The sequence below is a fragment of the Geotrypetes seraphini genome, chromosome 4 (genome assembly GCF_902459505.1).
Source record: "Geotrypetes seraphini chromosome 4, aGeoSer1.1, whole genome shotgun sequence".
NCBI classification, from domain to species: Eukaryota; Metazoa; Chordata; class Amphibia; order Gymnophiona; family Dermophiidae; genus Geotrypetes; species Geotrypetes seraphini.
The window spans coordinates 129077454-129092788 of NC_047087.1; the positions used below are offsets into that span (position 1 = coordinate 129077454).

At 39.5% G+C, this 15335-nt stretch overlaps 1 protein-coding gene across 1 annotated transcript in view; it reads right to left on the bottom strand.

Annotated features, from left to right (window-relative positions):
- Positions 1 to 14198, bottom strand: part of LOC117359646 (beta-1,3-galactosyltransferase 5-like) — a 48240-nt gene extending 34042 nt beyond the window's left edge. The window contains exon 1 of the mRNA XM_033942828.1: positions 13864 to 14198. The gene's annotated coding sequence lies outside the window, so the exon portion shown is untranslated. The remainder of the gene's footprint in view (positions 1 to 13863) is intronic.
- Between the last annotated feature and the right edge of the window lie 1137 nt (positions 14199 to 15335).

The following is a 15335-nucleotide window of genomic DNA, read 5'->3' on the forward strand; positions in this document are numbered from 1 at the left end:
CGTAAATGTTCTAGGATCGCTGCTATCACCGTCTCAGTGCTAAACAGAGGTCTGAAGCCGGACTGGGTTTCGTGTAGTAGAGAAAACTGATCAAGGAGTCCATCAATTGGGTATGTACTAAACCTTCCATTATTTTTACGAAGAATGGAATGGATGCTACCGGTCTGTAGTTGGTTACTGATGTTAGGGAATGTTTGCGATTTTTTGGAATTGGGGTGATTATAATGTGACCGTTATTCGTTAGGAATTTTCCGTTTTTGAACTTATTGGTCATACAGCTCCATAGTGTTAGTTTAAAGTCTGAAGGAGCTGCTTTCATAATGTTGGGGGGACAGGGATCTAGAATGCAGTGTGATTTAGTATATTTGTTATAGAGTTTTATGAAGTTATTCCATTCTAGATCTTGAAATGAGTTCCAAAACATATCCACTGGTATTTCATTTTCATGTGTGTTGGCTATTTGATGTGCATGTGTGTTGTTTGTTGGGCACGTGTTCCTTAGGTTCACAATTTTTGAGTCAAAGTGTTGTGCTAGATCGTCTGCTGATGGGAGTTTTGTGTCGTGCATGGATTGATTGTGGCGTGTGGTATCAAATAAATTTGTGACCAGGTTAAACAGTTCTTTAGTGTTGATTCCTTTTGAACTTGTGTTGGATGTGTGTATTTTGGATGAGTAGAATGTTTTTCGTTTTTCTTTTATCAGTTGTTTGTAGACCTTTATGTTAGATCTCCAGTTGTTCCGGTCTGGTATTTCTCCCGTTTTATTCCAGATCCTTTCTAGTCGTCTTACTGATTGTTTCATTTTTAATAGTTCTGAGTCGAACCATTTATTATATTTATTTGAGCGTTTTGTTCTGTTTCGTTTAGGGGCTATTTTATCTAAGATGGATGTGCTTGTTTTTGTCCACTGTTCCCAGAACTCATCCCCTTCATTTATTTCCTCGCGCGATTCGTAGTGTGCCCAGTATTCCTCTGGGTTGATGTGGCCCCTTGTGAGATATTCTTTTATTTTTATCTTTGGGTGAGTTTTTTCTTTTGGTTGGTTCCAGATTAAGTTAAAGTAGTAGGTGAAGTGATCGGACCAGATGTCGTGGTGCCAGAAGCCGTCGGATATAGAAATAGTGGGATTTAGGATTTCTTTTGAGGACATAGATACCAAGTCTAACTGATGGCCTTTCTCATGAGTTTGTGTGGATGAAGGGAGATTGTAGTTGAGTGAGGATAGGAAGTTTTTAAAATCTTTTGTGTCAGGATTGTCCTCGTTCTCTAAGTGTAGGTTTATGTCTCCTGCTATAATATTATAAGACGGGATAATTGAGTTATGTAAGATGAATTCGTAGAAGTCCTCTCTGGCCTTTGACCAGCTTTTTGGCGGGACGTAAAATAGAATGCAGGAGAGGTATTCTTCTAGATCCTTGTTACTAATTTTGCATGCTAGTGTTTCTAATTGGTTGGTTATCTTGGAGTCTGTTAATTCAAGTTCAAGTTCTTCCTTAAGAATGACAGCCAGTCCTCCCCCTCTTCTGTCTTCACGATTTAACATGTGAATTTTGTAGTTATCTGGTATTAGGTCGTTAAGTATTGGATCCTCTTCTGACAGTAGCCATGTTTCCGTTAGAAAAAGGCAGGCTAACTTCTTGATGATGGTCCAATCTTTGATTAAGAAAGCTTTGTTCCTTACTGATCTGGTGTTGAGGTAGGCGCAGGGAACAGAGGTAGTAGTGATGGTTGAGGTGTGTGTAGTGATTTTGATAGGTTTTATTTCCCTTGTCCTTTTTTTGAGGGTGCGGTGAGGTCTACTGTTGCTTGTGATTATTTTAATATGATTTATTCTTTCTTCCTGTTGGTTAGTTAGCAGCCTAATGGGTGTGTCAGGGTAGTGAACGGAGTAAGATTTTGGATATAGTGAGATAACGTCCCTAACGTTATTGCTTAATAGATAGATCAATAGGATCAATAAAAGCTTCATGTCTGCTGGTTGTTGTAGTTCCTTCCTGTGTTAAGTGTTATGTTAGTTTTCTGTTATGTTATGTTATGTTAAATGTTATGTTATGTTAAGTGTTATGTTAGGCTCCGACGCTCCTCTCTCGATGCAGGGAGTACTGGAAAGAAGGCAGGCTCTCCGGTGGCAAAGTTTGTCCAAAAGTCGGCTCCTCTGTGTCGGGAGGGGGGCAGAGCAGGGCTCCCACGCTCCTCTCTCGATGCAGGGAGTACTGGAAAGAAGGCAGGCTCTCCGGTGGCAAAGTTTGTCCAAAAGTCGGCTCCTCTGTGTCGGGAGGGGGGCGGAGCAGGGCTCCCACGCTCCTCTCTCGATGCAAGGAGTACTATATATACGCAGATGACATCTCTATTCTAATTCCAGTGACTAACATGACAAATGACACCCTAAAACAAATCTCCCATATCATGACTGAAATAGAACAATGGACTATCAATTTTAAACTGAAACTAAACTCTGAAAAGACAAAAATCTTCTTGGCAAGTCCAAAGGAAAAAATCACTACAACAACAATATACTTATAAGGTCACGATCACCCAATATTTAAAACAATAAAAAAAATACTAGGAGTCACCTTAGACACCCACCTGACCTTGATCGAACACACAAACTCGGTGACAAAAAGTGCTTCTCCACACTTTGGAAATTAAAAACTATCAAAAAATATTTCGACCCACTATCCTTCAGACTACTGGTACAATCATTGATTCTATCCACCCTAGACTATTGCAACATTATTTATGTGGGTATTCCTAAAAAAAATGTGAGAAAACTAAGAATAGTGCAAAACAAGGCCATCCGCTTAATATTCGGACTAAAGAAAAGTGATCACATTAGTCCTTACTACAAACTGCCTCATTGGTTGCCAATCGAGGCACAAATTTTATTCAAGTTCTCTTGCTTTTGCTATAAACTGGTGTGGGGAATGACCCCCAATTATCTATTACCTCACTTTGAACTTAACACCCCCAAAAGGACAACCAGAAATCGCAACCTCTTTGCTTACCTGAAGATCACAGGTTGCAAATATAGAACCTTTCTGGATAGAACTTTCAAATTTCAAGCTGGTAAACAGCAAACCTGGCTAGGCAACTTCATTGAAAGAGCCAGATTAACCTATGGCGCCTTTCGGAAAGAAATCAAGACCGCTCTGTTCAAAAGATTTAATTCCTAGTCAGAAAACGCCCCCCCCCCCCTTTTTTTTTTTAAAGCTATTACTCTTCATGCTGATACTATGCCTCTTCACTAACGGTATTCTGTTTTCACTGTCTATTCAGTGTCTTCTTCACCATTTGTATTCTGTAATTCGCTGGCCATCCAGCCCCTTTTAATGTAACATGTTAAGATTATACTATAACCCATTAATACCTTTTTCTTGCTAAATTGTACACTATAATCACTGACTGCTCAGTGACATCTGCTCTATTTGTACACTGTAATTCGCTGATTGTACAGCTCTCTTCACTGTGAACTGCCTGGAAGTCACAAGATTACGGCGGTATAGAAAAAATAAAGTTATTATTATTATTATTATTAGTTACTTACAAGATCATGAAGGGCATAGAGAGAGTAGAGAGGGACAGATTCTTCAAACTTTCGAAAAATAAAAGAACAAGAGGGCATTCGGAAAAGTTGAAAGGGGACAGATCCTAAACAAATGCTAGGAAGTTCTTCTTTACCCAACGTGTGGTGGACATCTGGAATGTGCTTCCAGAGGGCGTAATAGGACAAAGTATGGTACTGGGGTTCAAGAAAGGATTGGACAATTTCCTGCTGGAAAAGGGGATAGAGGGGTATAGATAGAGGATTACTGTACAGGTCCTCGACCTGTTGGGCCACTGCGGGAGCGGATGCTGGGCACGATGGACCTCAGGTCTGACCCAGTGGAGGCATTGCTTATGTTCTTATCTACAGATCCCACGGGAGATGGGTACTGGTGGATATGAGCTTGGGGAAAAATACTCTGAAGCTTGTTAATATCTATGCACCTAATTCAAATCAAAATGTATTTTTTTAATCTCTTCAACAATTGATTCTGCCACTGGCTGCTTCTAATTTAGTGGTGCGGGGACTTTAATGCAATTATGGTTCTGATATTGGATAAAAAACCTAGCAGAATAATAAAATCTTTAGGGCTAGATTTAAGGCAGATGAAGTTTAATGTGGAAAAGCGCAAAGTAATGCATTTAGGCAGAAAGAACAAGGAACACGAGTATATAATGTCAGGTGCAACTCTGGATAAGAGCGAACAAGAAAAGGACATGGGTGTACTGATAGATAGGACCCTGAAACCATCAGCACAATGCGCGGCAGCGGCAAAGAAAGTAAATAGAATGTTAGGCATGATAAAAAATGGAATCACGAGTAGATCGGAGAAAGTTATAATGCCGCTTTATAGAGCGATGGTCAGACCACACTTGGAATACTGTGTCCAACATTGGTCTCCCAACATTAAGAAGGATGTAAAACTGCTGGAGAGGGTGCAGAGACGAGCAACGAAGCTAGTAAAAGGTATGGAGAAACTGGAATACAAGGAACGACTTAAGAGACTGGGATTGTTCTCCCTTGAGAAAAGGAGACTGCGAGGGGATATGATCGAGACCTTCAAAATACTGAAAGGAATCGACAAAATAGAGCAGGAAGAAAAATTATTTACAATGTCCAATGTGACACGGACAAGAGGACACAGACTGAAGCTGAGGGGGGACAAGTCCAGGACAAATATCAGGAAGTTCTGCTTCACACAATGAGTGGTAGACACCTGGATTGCTCTCCCAGAAGAGGTTAGTGCGGAATCGACCGTTCTAGGATTTAAAAGCAAACTAGATGCACATCTTCTTACGAGAGGCATAGAGGGATATGGGTGACTAAAATTACACCAGGTGTACACATTGCTGGGCCTCCGCTTGTGCGGATCACCGGACTTGATGGACCGAAGGTCTGATCCGGAGATGGCAGTTCTTATGCTCTTAGATAATTTGGTACAATCTTGTGGTTTAAAGGATATTTGGCAAATTCTTCATTTTAATGATCGGGAATTTTCTTTCTGCTCCCAGGTACATAAATCATTTTCTAGAATAGACTATATATTTGTATCAGATCATTTATTACAGCAGGTTACAAAGGCCACCATAGATCCAATCATTTTGTCAGATCATGGTAGAATTTGTATTGAATTGAAAATGGTTGAGCAAGATTATAGTAGACCTGTCTAGAGATTCAATAATACATTGCTTGCAGATTACAACTTTATTGAGGAATTTCAATCAAAAATTACTGAATACTTTCATTTAAATGCCTCAGATAAAGCCTCTTTGGAAACCTTATGGGATGCTTTTAAAGCTACTATGAGAGGGCAAATAATCTCATATTCGGCACACATTAGGAAACAGCTCAATAAAGAATTTTCTAATTTGAAACAAAATATTAAAGAATTGGAGGCACAATTGGCCCTGAAATGGGACCCAACTACTCTGCAAGCCCTCTTAAAAGATAAATATAAGTACAATGAGCTTTCCTCTCAAATGGCTAGGAAAGAGCTGTTCTCTCAGCAAGCTCTGTATTATGGAAACTCAGATAAAGCGGGAAGAATATTAGCTAATTATCTTAAAGCTAAAAAAAGGAAAGTAAAAATAGTGGCTATCACAGATGAGAAGGGAGAGAATCAGGCCCAAATTCTGTAACCAGCGCCTAAAGTTAGGCACCTATTTCGGAGGCGCCTACCTAAATTGAATAACAAGCTCAATTAGCACTGATTGAAACATAGGCGCCTATCAAGAAAGTGCGATTCTGTAACAAGGTGCCTCTAAAAATTTAGGTGGCCTTCAAAAAAATAGGCGCTATGCATGTTAAGCGTGGGTGTGACTATATGTTAGGCGCCTTTTTACAGAATCGCTGCTCTTAAGCGTGCTTAAGCGCTCAGCTAGGTGCCTAACTTTTAAGTGTGCCTGGAGCTGGCCTGTTTAATGGGCACCTCAAAAATAGGTGTCCAAATAGGTGCCGCTCAGTGTGATTCACTAAACAGCACCCAATTATACTTGAATCACACTGAACAGTGCCTATATAGGCAGCTAACTTTTGAGCGCTTCTTACAGAATTTGCCCTTCAATCTGAAATTGGAATTATCTTAAAACAATTTTTGAAATATTATAAAGCTTTGTATTCTTCTGTGCCTTATTCAAATAAAGCACTAGAGGGTTTAGAATTTTTAAAATTAAGGGACCACAAATTCCTGAGCATATAAAAGGAAGTCTTAAAGAGCCTATATCGTTGAAAGAATTAAAAACAGCGTTGAAGTCCCTTAGAGTTGGACCTGCTCCAGGTGGTGATGGTTTCACTGTAGTTTTACAAAGCATTTCAAAGTATCCTATTACCTCATCTATTAAATTTATATCAGGTTCAACTGACTAAAGGTTGTATTACAGGTACTATGGCAGAATCTTTGACTATTATTTTGCTGAAGCCACATAAAGATCCTATGTTGGTTTCAAATTACAGGCCTATTTCTTTGATAAATGTAGATGGTAAATTTTTGGCTAAGTTATTGGCTTTACGCTTGGCCAAGGTTCTCCCTTATATCATTGGTATGTACCAAACAGAGTTCGTTGCTCAAAGACATTCTTCCAATAATACCAGATTGGCTTTTCATATGTTAAATTTAACAAAAGACATGAACGATCCAGCCTTCTCTGTGTCCTTGGATGCAGAGAAGGCTTTTGATCGTGTAGAATGGACCTTCATGTATCAAGCAATGGATTGGTTTAGTATTGGTTATGGATTTATTCAAATGATTCAAACTTTGTATAGTTCCCTGTTGCTAGACTGTATATTAATAATAATTTTTCAGAGCATTTCTGTTTGCAGCGGGGTGTTAGACAAGAATGTCCTTTGTCTCCTTTGCTTTTTGACATTGTACTGGAACCCTTGTTATTAGTTATTCAACAGGCAGAGGAGATTCAGGGTATTCCTTATGCAGGTCGGGAATACAAGGTCTCTGCTTATGCTGATGACATATTGCTTCATTTGAGAAATCCTGGAACAACCATTCCACATTTACTGGAGTAGATTGAGAAATTTGGGAAATTTTCAGGATATAAGATAAATTGGAGTAAATCAGAGGTGCTTCCGCTTAATGTACATTGCACAAAAGGTTTATTTGATCCATTCCCCTTTCTTTGGAAGGGAAAAGGGATAACATATCTAGGTATTTGGATAAAAAATACTCTGGAAGAGAGAATGAAAGTAAATGAAAAATCTCTATTGTAGAAGGTCACAGAAATGTGTGAGCATTGGAATCCATTACATCTGTCTTGGTGGGGGAGAGTACAAACTGTTAAGATAATGATTTTGCCTGTGGTTTGTTACCAAATGGGTATGTTGCCAGTTTTTTGTTTCCAGGGTCCTTTTATAAAAAATTAAATAGAATTCTGCAGGGCTGTGGAGTCGGAGTCGAGGAGTCGGAGTCGGAGGAAATTTCGGGTACCTGGAGTCGGAGTCGGAGTCAGAAGTACAAAAAACTACCGACTCCATTTTTGAACTTGGCATACCAATCATGAGCGATTCTTTCAGCTATAGCACAAATGTTGCGAGCAGCTTCTGCGGCCTTAGAACCTTGATTAAAAGCAAAAAGAAGGTGGTGTCGAAAATGCTCATTTCTCTCAACTTAACATTCCATTTTAACGATCTGAAAATTAACCAGTGCTGTGGAGTCGGAGTTGGAGTCGAGGAGTCGGAGTCGGAGGAAATTTTGGGTACCTGGAGTCGGAGTCTGAAGTACCAAAAAACTGAGGAGTCGGAACATTTATCTACCGACTCCACAGCTCTGGAATTCTGACAAAATGTATTTGGCTTGGGAAAAATGCAAGAATTGCTCTAGTATCTTTACAAAAACCAATTGTAGGGGTGGGATAAATTTCAAACAGTACAAAGAACCTCACTAGTCAGGATTGAAAATCACCAATCAATCAAAATCCAAAAGTATTCGGAAAAAAAAAAAAAAAAATGACAAACCACTTTAATGTCATTCTTTACTTCCTTTATTGTATACGAGTGTGCTTGCCCCAATGCTTTTTTGCCCGACGGGACCCGTTTCACCACAACTGGCTTTTTCAAGGGTTCCTGCTGGGAGCACTCATTTCTGGCTTCCTCTCACTTCTGGGGCACCAACCTGCCACTAGTTCTAGGCAGGTCACAACAGTAGATAAATACAATCGTATACACATTTCTATGGGCAGAACCATGATGTATATTGGGATTGTTGTATGAAAAATATAGAAGTAATATTGGTTGGTTTTCTTGATTACATTGAAATAGGGGAGGGGGGGGGTGGTGAGGGGGGTGAAAATAATTTTCTTGTATTTGATTGAAAGATGTAAGTGCTATTTTTCAAATATTCTGTATGTATTCCTATATGCACTTTTTAAGTTTGAAAATGAATCAAGGTTTATTAAAAAAACAAAACAAAACAAAAAACCTGTAATTTTCAATAACTGTCTTCCAAATGTTCTTTCTTCTACGACACAGGTTTTACCAATACAATTTAGAGCAACTCTGGCATTTGTCCAAGTTCTAAAGATTTATTAATAATAACAGTCAAAGAAGGTACAATACAACTGCCCAATTGCTTAATTATATCTCCTGAAATTGGCTCTGGTCTTTCCTTTTGAATAATTGGGCTGTTAACCAAAAATTTTACCATTTCAAAAATGTCCTTAGGTATGTTCACTAGATGTTTTATCCTTTCAGTATTATATCTATCCCTGTTTTATAGAATTCTTGATATTTATGCATTCTAAAGTTATAATTGTCATAATCATCTACATCCCTAGTCTTTTTCCAAGTTCACTCATACTTCCTCAATTCTCTTCTCTCAAGTTCAAATTCTTTGTTTTCTGCTGTAACTTAGGGCTCCTTTTATCAAGCCGTGCTAGCGGTTTAACGCACGTAATAGCACGCGCTAAACTGCCGGCCGCACTAGCCACTACCACCTCCTTTTGAGCATGCGGTAGTTTTTGGCCAGCGCAGGGGTTAACGCATGATGAAAATTTGCGGCTTGATAAAAGGAGCCCTTAATTATCTTCAAGGCGGTTATATCATCTAATGAATATTTTAAAGATGCATACCATTCACCCACCATCTTAGATACATCACCAATCTCTTCCAATTGCTCTAATGCTGGTAATCATTAAGCCTTTAATGATTGTACATCAGATCTAGGACAAACAGATATTGTGCAATTCATCTTTGATGATTTTGCAACTCCATCATTTAATTGCATTGTAAAACTCACAAAGAAATGATCTCACCAGTCAACAGGCTGTATAACCAGAGATTGGCACAATTTACTCATCATCTTGGAGGGCAAAAATACCAAATATTGCTATATATGCTTCCTATCATATAAGCTCCCCTAAATAATCACCCAGCGAGGGGTTCCAGTCACCCTCGCGGCTCATAAATATCACAGAATCTGTATTGTGGTACAGACAACGCTTTTGTAGACTGTCTAGAAGCTTGTACAACTCTAAAGTGCATAGGCTGTTGTAAAACAGGTGATGAAAACATTTGTGTTACCTGGAAAGTTGTGCGGTCTTTTGAGTGCTTCCAAGACACACAGGCTGTTTCATCATTGATAAAGTTGCACGATGAAACCTTAAATTCTGGAGAAAACAGGTATTTAAAAAATCGGGCTCTCCGACAATGCTAATGGTAGGCAGGTTTGTCCTTTGACCAAATTTCCCCCACAGAGAAAAGTTTTGCTATTTGATGTTTAGAGGGTTTAGCTTAATCTGATCTGCATGCAAAAGTACACCTTCTTTTCTACAGAAATCAGATATGTACAAGTTTTGTTTTTCTGTATCATTGCACCACCAGGGGTAGTCAGAAGCCTCTTGTTTTTGACAGAGGTGCATTTTGATGTATTCAGAAAAGACCCTATCAGATTTTTGCTCAAAATGCCAGATTTTATAGATTTCAACAACCACATACCCTTTTGCAATGGCTACATCCATCTGCATCATACACCAAGTCCCCATGAAAGCTCTCTCCTCATCTGTGTGGGCACTTGTTTCCTGTTGCCATACATTGGCGCATGTACGACACAAAGGAAACATAAGCTTACTGCCCACCGTTACGGATAACACCGGGAAAAAGAGCTTTCTCGGAGGGTATACTTTTGCTTTTATAAAGCCGAAGTAATTTGCGGGGGGACCAAAGTTGTCATAAATGATTTGTGGATGGCCTGTTGGATATTCCTTTGTTTTATTGAGAAAAGGGTATTATAGACTGGTAAAATCATAGTAGTGTATTTTTCCCCAGGTTTTGCTTTGTAGAATAGAGAAACAGCATTTGTTCTACCCCCAAAAAGGGCTTCTCGAGGGACCAAGGGTTGCAGTAATGAAGCGCTAGCCAGAAAGTCTGCACAGCCCCTTTCATTTTTTTTTACCATTCGCTTCCACTCATGCTCCAACAGACCTATGACCTTGAAGCCCAGGTATGCTGTCTTTAGCTGCTTTTTGTAATAAAGAAACCCAAAGGTCGTGGCTGTACAGGATTCTGGTCTATATCATTATAACAACTAGGGCAGCTGTGATAAAAATGGCTATTAAATTCAAAAGCTGTTTCTACCCATCAATAACAGCGTAACCGTCAAGAAAATAAGAACTCTCCTTTCTTTCACTCCTATTTAGAGCATGCATAATCTGTATATTTTGTGCCGCCTCTATACCTATACCTATACAGACAGTTCATATTATTAAGCTTTTAGGTATAACTTTTGATGATAATCTCACTTTCCACCAACATATAAGCACAGTCGTACAAAAATGCTTCTACCATCAATGAATGATTCGCTCTTTATCTAAACTTCCTGACAATTCTGCTTTAAATACTTTAATTCACTCATTAGTTATTTCCTGGCTTGACTACAGTAATGCTCTATATACCATGGAATTACTAAAAAAGAGTTAAGATGCCTTCAGATAGTCCATAACACCGCGGTAAAAGTTATCTATAAGGCCCAAAAGTTTGACCATGTAACCCCTCTCTTAATAAAAGCCCACTGACTCCCTATATATCACCAAATTACTTATAAAACATTATTACTGACTTTTAAAACAAGAAACACTGGCCAGCCAGAATTCATCAATAGACTTTTGATACCATATACTTCATCACGTCTTCTCCGATCCTCTGATCAAAATCTATTAGCAATCTCATCCCTCAACTATATAAATACTAGAAGAAATACAATCTTTTCTGTAGTCGCCCTAACTCTTTGGAACTCAGCACTGAATGCATTAAGAGAGATAACGAACCTCGATAAATTCAAATCATCTGTTAAGACATTTCTTTTTAAAGACACTTTTCAAGTTTGAGTTTCCTTTTAAGGATTTTTAAACTTTTTTAGTCCATTTGCATTGTACCATCTTGTCATAACCCCTGTCCTCTTGTTCTTTTCCTTGTATCTTTCCTTTTCTTTAACATTATTGTAATTCTTCCCCTTTTTCCATGTGTACCTGTTTGTCCAGTGATATGTATTGTTTTCTGTTTGTTTATGTTAATTATGTTCTTATGATGTATTCTTTGTATTATCCTAATTTTTAATGTATAACCAGCTTGAAAAAACTGATATGGCGGTATATCAAATTAATAATAAACTTGGAAATTGGAAGATCCTCTAAAACAATAATGTTTTTCAGCTTCATAGATGCCTAGAACTACACTGTGTGTGTGTGGGGGGGGGGTGTTTACTAGCTAACACTACACACTTAAACTAAGGATAAGGGTCGGCTATAAACCACTATTCTAATTACCACACAACCCCATATGGACCAAAGGTACACCAAAGGTACTGCAACACTACAAGGCCTTTCACACACACTCATACAGCACAGGTGTTAAACCAGCAGGAGGCCAAACCCAACAAAAAAAATTTGAAAAAGAAAAAGAAAAAAGAAGTGGAGAAAAAGCCTCAGTTCAGCTTCATTTGGCAAAAAACTCCACTTCTCCAAACACTCCTGCATCCACACAAAAACTGTAAGGCAAAAAACACTATAGTAGCCTGCAGAGAAAATGTCCAATAGTACCCGGGGTACAGAACCCCAAACGTGAAACTGTGGATGAGGGGCACAAAAACACAACAGTCCTGACCCATGCAAAGAGGCCCATGAAAAGAAAAACCACTTAGCTGCTGCCGTTCTCCAGGCACTTCAAAATTCACGATCCTGGGCAAAGCAGCTAGGAAACCCAACGGGGAACCTCCCGTTTCGCGTTGTCGTGCTGCGTCAGCGGTATCAAAATTCATAAGCTTCATAAGCATATGCTTCATAAGCATGTAGTCGGACACATCAGTGCTCCTCTGGCTCACCCTCCACTTCAAAATCCACTTCTAGCTAACCCCATGCAAAAGGAATATAAGCAAGGGTCCCTATCTAGATTCCCAACCCCCTTTTAAGTCAGATACAGCATGTAGATACAGTCAGACTCACTCGTCACTTCTAGCACCAGCACCAGCACAGTTAAACTTTAGGACACTGCCACTCTCAGAAGCAATGCTTGTCTATTAATCCCTAGCAAGGGCTTCCTAGGCAGTGTAGCCCTTTTTGCCAACTACAGCTACAGTATTTTCACTCCAAGCCCAGGCAAAAATCAGCAAATATCTGGGAAAACTCATTTAAAAGCAGCTCCCATCAGCTGGTTAAAGCTGAACCTTTGCTTCCAGATCAAGAATTTCCCGAGGAATTGGTTTGTCACTTCAAGTGTTAAATTTATGCTAAAATTATTTTCCGGAAATAAATCAAAATGATGTTATTTAGGAAATAGGAGTGTGTGGCGCAGTGGTTGGAGCTACAGCCTCAGCACCCTGGGGTTGTGGGTTCCAACCCCCGCGCTGCTCCTTGTGACCCTGGGCAAGTTACTCAGTCCTCCGTAGCCCCATTAGATAGATTGTGAGACAACCGGGACAGATAGGGAAAAATGCTTGAGAACCTGATTGTAAAAACCGCTTAGATAACCTTGATAGGCGGTATATAAAATCCTAATAAACTTGAAACTTGAAATATGTCTTGCAATGCTAATCCAATGTCTATCTAATAGGCTTTAAAATGAAATTTCCTTGACTCCTAAGTACCTAACCAGGCACTTGCAGGATAATGCCAAAAGAAACAGCACCTAATTTAGTTGTTTCTTGATGCAAAGAAAGAAATTCTTTCCTCCGTTCTTGAGTAGTCTTTAGCAACATCAGGGTATATCCATATTTTCTGTTCCCCAAATAGTTTTTGAGAATTTTTAAAATATAATTTCAAGATCATGTTAACATCCTACTCTAATACAAATGGCACCATGGGCTCCTTTTATAAAGCCACGCTAGAGCATGCGGCAATTTAGCGTGCACTATTCCGTGCGCGGCTTTGTAAAAGGAGCTACAAGAGCGTAGCTCTATCAGTGTCAGCTGTTATTGTTTGTTCATGAAGATTAGTCACATTACCAAAATCTATCTCATTGTTCTTTTTTCCTTTTTCTTCTTCTCTTCCAGGAATCTTTTTATTAGGCAAATAATTGATCTTATTTATTGGAGGAATACAATTTGAGGAAATTCATAGATTTTCAGTCAGATTCCTTTTTAGTAAATACAGGGGTAACACTCCCGGAATTAGGGGAAAGTTTAGGAAATGAAGATTTAAAGTCTATTAAAATTCTTAAATTGTTCCAATTTCCTATGTATTGAGGTATTATCCTCAATTGATGCAATCTTAAACTGCTGCAAATGGTGTATTTCATCCTGCATTTGCTTGGCCTGTAAAATCCATTTTCATTAATTCAACAGTTATAGTTAAGGAGTCAAGTTTATCTGTTATTTTGGTTACCTTTTCCGATGATTTAGTCATTTTGTTCTCCATATGCTGAAGGAGAAGACAGATGTTATTCAAGGACGCCTCTGTGGGAGAGGATGAAAACTCCTCTCTCTTGCTTGCAACCATCAGCTGTTCTGCCGTGGACGTCGTGCCCTTGCTGGGAGACCCCGTGTCTCCACTTCCGGGATCGCGTATCTCATGCCTCAGCGCCCCTGTAGTCACTGGACACGGTGGATTGAGGGAACCCGGAGAAAAAAGCGATGTTTCCATGCCCAAAAGAGCGAAAGATTCTCTCTTATCTCCGCCCAATGGCAGGCTCTCCACTCTGGACTGCACAGTTGCTGGGAGAGATGAGAAGAAGCAATCCATTGTCTGCTGGACCGGGGTAGACACCAGGGCCGGCGAGGAAATGGCCCTAATCACCCCTTTCCTCTTTGTATGGGGCATCGAGGTAAAACAAGGTATGATGTGTAATGAGTAAAGCAGAGGCAGTTGATCTTTACTGCGTCTCACTCGGCTCCTCACATCGCCGACATCTTGCCACTCCCCCCGCTCAGGAACAGCTTTCACACACAAAAGTTCAGTCAAACCTAGTTGAACTTTACCTATTTTTAACCAGTTTTGACCCCAAAGAACTCTTACTGCGCTGCACACACTCAGCAGAATGTCACTCTCTCCAGAGCTGGTTCTCAACTAACTCCAATGGCTTCAGTCACAGCATATAAACAGCTGATTTATAGCTTCACGAACAAATGGCCTTGTGGCATGCCACAGGCATCCTTGTACCATAGTAACACAGTAAATAATGGCAAATAAAGACCTGAACAGTCCATCCAGTCTGCCCATTAGTTATACCCATTAAAAATACATGGTTAAATTAACTTGTCTCTTCTTTGATATACCAGTTTCAAATAAAAATACTAAAATTATAGTTCTAAAATCATTTAAAAATCAATGCCATTTCCTATTAAAAGCAGCACTTATTTCATATTTCCTCACACAATTTAATTATTACCTTCACTGCTTCCCTGCTTGCAGCTCATATAACCCTGGTCTCACTCACATACACTCTTAGGCACCAGTATGTGTCCCGTGACTAGGAAGTGTCATCAGAGGGGATCCAAGCCTGGATCCAAGACTGCAAGGGGTGGGGAGGAGAGGAGAGGACATGGACCTGGGAGCGGAGAGTTGAGGTCAGCGAGATCTGTGTGGAGGTTGGACTGTCCAGTGTACTGGTTGTCGACCTGGAAATTGAAAGCTGTTTCTTTTCATCGGAGGAGATTCCTGTGGTTGGTGTACATCGGATGATAATAGCGGCAGATCGGATATAACCGCTGAAGTACTTGGGACAGTGTTTTGTTGGTCTGACTGAAGTGATGTTAGTCCCTTTTGACTTTTATATCATCATGCTTACCATATCTTAATTTTACTGTTTTTTATTTATTTGTTTTATATCTTTATTTTAAATTTTTCTTCAGAATTCC